The sequence below is a fragment of the Acomys russatus genome, chromosome 27, assembly GCF_903995435.1.
Source record: "Acomys russatus chromosome 27, mAcoRus1.1, whole genome shotgun sequence".
NCBI lineage: Eukaryota > Metazoa > Chordata > Mammalia > Rodentia > Muridae > Acomys > Acomys russatus.
Genome location: NC_067163.1, coordinates 44,205,226 through 44,210,310, shown reverse-complemented (window position 1 = coordinate 44,210,310; position 5,085 = coordinate 44,205,226). Strand labels below are relative to the sequence as shown.

At 37.0% G+C, this 5,085-nt stretch overlaps 1 non-coding gene across 1 annotated transcript; it reads right to left on the bottom strand.

Annotated features, from left to right (window-relative positions):
* Positions 1 to 3,944: 3,944 nt before the first annotated feature.
* Positions 3,945 to 4,052, bottom strand: LOC127210388 (U6 spliceosomal RNA). The gene has a single exon (XR_007833297.1). It is a non-coding gene; the product is annotated as a U6 spliceosomal RNA (small nuclear RNA).
* Positions 4,053 to 5,085: the final 1,033 nt, after the last annotated feature.

The following is a 5,085-nucleotide window of genomic DNA, read 5'->3' as shown; positions in this document are numbered from 1 at the left end:
TTTCTTTGCTTCCTTCCTTTGTCCACTTATTCCCTTAATACTTTCAGTTCAATAATTATGTGCTGGACACTGTATTAAGCTACTTCTGATGCTCTTGTGGAACATACTATCTGGTCTTGAGAACCAATCAAAGCGGACTGAAGCATACACGAACAGCAGTCACTGGGGCCTGGTAATAACCTGTATTCTTGAGTTTCAAAACAAAGCACACATGGAAGTTACATGGTGGTTGTCAGTCTTTGGGGACCACTTGCTGACTACATGTCACCATAGATAATATGCATGCAGGAGATAGCAAATGATGGGATATCTTCTATAGTTCAAAATCTAGTCCAGGGAGTTTTCACTTTTCCTGCTCACTGGAATAAACCCTCAGATGAAGCCTTCCACACCACGGATGGATGTCCATCATGCTAGGATCACTGATTACCTCACTTCATCATTCCTTGGGATTTCCAGCTGCACGTCATCAGGCACCAACCACCTTTTAGACTGCTGTGGTCGCTCCACCTCACACTTCATCACTTCTTGCATTCTTTGTGCGCTCTCAGCTCTGCTACAGACTCTATCCACAAATGCATTATTTTCAAATTAAATAGAAATTAATCAAACTTTACTCGCTGTTGGAATATTTTTTTTCCCTCAATTGATCAGAACGGGAGCTGTTCAGTTGTTCATTATCAGAATGGAAGAATTCACATGGCAAAAGGCGGTAGAAAAGTTTTTGTGCTTTTTTGTTTTTGTTTCTTTCCATATTGATTCATAAACCTAACCTGGGAACTTTATTACCTTATTATTTTACTTCCTTGATCTGAAAGGAGTTGAGATGTTTGCTGAATGTCCTGCTGAGCTTTCAGTATTACAAGTTGGTTTATGTAGCCTTGGTGAATTTCACCAGGCTATTACTCTGAATACTTTTTAAGACACATTGATAAAAATAATAATTTACGATTATCTCATTTTAATATTCTATGTTATATTCATAGGCATATAGTACTTGTTATTGATAAGATTAACTATATAATGTTGGTTCAATTGAATGTATACCAATTCCAAGATGGAGGAATTTCTATATGAGATGCTTTTTATTATTATTTAGAAGTGTCCATTTCAAAACGTATTATTTCACCTTAAATCAATTGAGCGTGGCCAGGATGGCTAGCTTTCAATCAGGCCATTTTGAAGCCCTCATTGATATTAACCACGTATCACATCTAATCAGGTAGGTATCTGTACTCATTTTAATACTTTAAATTTTTTTTTCTAAATCCTACTCTGATCTGTGGAATTTAAGACTTTGTTTATTTAGAAGATGATGAGAAAGCTGGTTCTTTGGAGTACCCATAAAAGTTTATAGAGACAATGCTTGAGTCCTTTAGCCAAAACAGTGCATTTCCGCTGCTTTAATGGCTGCCTACAGTTGTAACTTGCTTGTGCTTTGAAGCATTTGTTGGTGGTTTTTAATGTCAGGTATGCAGGTCAAGATGCAAACTGACGCATCCTGACTGAATGTAGACACTGGCTTTTAAAATGTAACTTTAGAAGCCCAAGAAAATAATATTGAAGTTGGCAGCCTAAGAGGATAACGTGTTTGATATATTAACACGTATCCACAGGAATATTCTTCCACTTCGCTGGTGTGGCTCAGGGTTGGATGGGTCTTTCAGGCATTGATATTCAGGAGTCAGTGATGGAAAGATCACGTTGGAAGCACTTCCTGTAAACTTGGACTTCCCACAGACAGAACACTGACCTCAGGATTGGCTTCAGATTGCAAAACCAATGATTGGAGTGATGAATTTGGAAGACCCACACACAGTTAATGAAGGTAGACAAAAAGAGGGGACTGAAACGATCGTCTTTGTATATTTTTATTCACAAAGCATTTTTTGAAAAAAGATTTACTTATTATGTATATAGTGCTCTGCCTGCTTGTACATCTGCAGGCCAGAAGAGGGCATCAGATCACATTATAGATGGTTGTGAGCCACCATGTGCTTACTGGGAATTGAGCTCAGAACCTCTGGAAGAGCAGCCAGTGCTCTTAACCTCTGAGCCATCTCTCCAGCTCCTACAAAGCATTTTTTTGAGGCAATTCAGCATGTTATGCAGAGGGATTATGGACAGAAGGATAAGTAAATCTCCATTTCTGATAAAGAAGGAATTACAAGAAATAATCAGAATAGCAGTGTGTAAAGCAGTGTCTATTGAAGTCCAAAAGAGCATCTTCTACCCAGATGTGGTTATCTGTAGCACAATGACTCTACAATGAGTAAAACAACTGTCTCAGAGAGGCTCTGTAACGTGTCTCAGTCACAAGGAGCCAATGAAATTTAGAGTAAACTGTCATCAACTTGGAAACATATAGGCAAGTATTTATTCATTTATTTATAATTAAAAAAATGATAGAAACTGACATTAATTTTTATTTTAAAAACTTTTTCGTTGGCTCTTTGAAATTTTCACATGGTGCCTATGCTCTCATATGCGCCCTCCACTCTTGTAACCTCCCCAAAAACGGAGGAAAAAGAACTCATTGTAGAAGCTGTGGTATCCTTCTGTCCACACTTTTTTTGCTTGCAAAGGTTCATTGCAATGACTTGTTCGTCTGCTACGAGTCTTCTGACTTCAGCTACTCTATCAACACTCTTCTCACTGGGACTCCTCTTGGATGTCCTGTTGTTGACCTGTGTCGTGTAGATCTTGTAGTTTTGGATCTGTAGGACCAGAAAAGCACGTAACTCTAGAATGATTATTAATAATTAGTATTGATTCATATTATTAGTAACATAGCAATTATTCTTTAAACAGTTGCTTTCTCAAGTATTCACACAGAGAGTCTAGGATTCATGTGATTTGCCTAGAGCACAATACTGAGCAATAATCGCTCCATCCTAAACCTCCAAGCTAGTCCAGCTTCCTCGCATTCATATTTCCCACATTATACTTACTTTTTAATCATCTCTTAGGTCTGGCTCATTTCTCCTGATGCTTCTTGGTCCTCTCCTCATGGCGCCATCATGCACTTCTTCTTTTCTCCACCATGAAAGCCATTGTAAATAGGTCCCAGTCTCTAATACTGCTTTTGCCATATCTTTCCATTCTTGGGGGGATTAAACTGTTTTTGATGGTGCAAGAAGTCAGGATTTGTTTTACAAGTGGTGAATGCATTCCAAAATTAGTGACACTCCCTTAAAATTGTTTTTTTTAAAATCCAACACACCAACAGATTGACATTCAAGTTCTTGATAATCGTGTGGATGACTGTCATCTGCTGGTCTTTGTTGTTTACTCACTGGATAAGTTAATGTTTGTTTTCTAGCAACCTTAGGTGGGCTTTCTTTAATTTAGTCTTTTGTCTCTATCTGAGTATTTTCCTTAATTAATATTTTAAGCTGTTCACTTAAGGTGTGGGGCCATACCTCTCTAGTGCTTATACTTCTGTCATTCCAGCATTCTGCTCAACATAGTTTGTAGCGTTTTTGTAGCTTTTGCTCTAATGTCTCCTCTATGCCTTGTCTCCATGATTTTCTCTCTCTTTCTGTTGTTCATTTTGCTTTATAAGTTCTTGGATTTTTAATTTTAAGCCTTGTTTCCATATTTTATTTTTCCTTATATACGAATACTGATATTTTAGACTCTCCTTTATTTTGATGTATTAATTTTAATAAGGTGTCCTCTAGGCCTTGTCTTCATATTTCAAATTTCTCTCTCTGTTGTTCATGCTGCTCTACAGAACTTTGTAGCTTTTGTTCTAGTGTCTCCTCTAAGCCTTGTCTCAAAGTTATATTTTTTATCTTTGCTGTTCATTCTAATCTGTACATTCCTCCAATTTTTCTTCCAAGGCCTGTATCATTTTTTATTCCTTCTTTTCTTTTTGATTTTTAATTATAGATTTTTCTATTTTTTTCTAAATTTGTTTTAAGAGGTACAGAAAGCCACTATGATCACCATAATTCTTCATGAATCTGAGTGTTATCCTTGTGCAGGGGCCACACTAATCTTCTCTGTGTCATTCCCATTTTAGGATATGTGATGCCAGAGAGAGCATCTTAAACTGTATATATACAGCATGGTATTTTAAAATACATACATATTGAAATATTTACACGTAGCTAATTAAGAAGTAACATTATCATTATTTTTGTAGTGATTTCATATAGCATTTGCTAATTTTGTAACCAAATATTTTTATTACATTTTATTTATTTTGTGCATACATGTGTATGTCTGTGTGGTCATGAGTGCCATTGTATAGACGTGGAGGTCAGAGAACAACTTGCTGGAGTTGTTTTTCTCCTTCCACCATTTGCATCCCAGGGACTGAATCTAAGTCATCAGGTGTGGTGGCAAGTGTTTTTACCCACTCAGCTATGTTGCCCATCCTCTTTGTAAGTTTTGAGAGTATGATGTGTCATGGATAACTATGGTCACATTGTTGTACAGTAGGTCTCTGGAAGCTTACTCCTATAAAACTATATTTATGTGTTCTTTGGCTAGCCTTTTTCTACCCTTCAGTTTCCTTACCAAATCCATCATTTGCCAACAGGCCTTCTGTGTTTATAAGATTCACTTTTTAAGATTCTTCATATGATGTGAAATCATTGAGTATTTGACTTGTGGTACCTGGCTTATTTTACTTAATACGTGCTTCCAGATTCCACACTGTGGTAAGACTTGTTCATTTATTTGATGACAGGCTATTATTACATTGTATATATTAAGCACAGTTTCTTTGTTCATGCACTCACTGTTGGTTCTGCATCTTGTACTGTGGGAAGCATGGCAGTGCAGACACCTCTGAAATGCTGGTTTTTGTTTCCTCTGGGATACACCTAGAAATAGAATGATTGGCTCATGTTACACCTCTATTTTTAACATTTTTAGGAGAGCATCCTTATTGGTTTCCATGTTACTACCACTAACTTAAATTCCTGCCAGCAGAGTATAAGAACCCCCTTTTTTGTCACAGTCTGAGAAAGGAGTCATGTCAGGAGAATTCTGAGTACTAGTGCTTGGAAGGAAACTCCAAGAAAACAATACAAATTCTTGTGTCTGCAGTTTCCTCAAACACCACAAAACTTT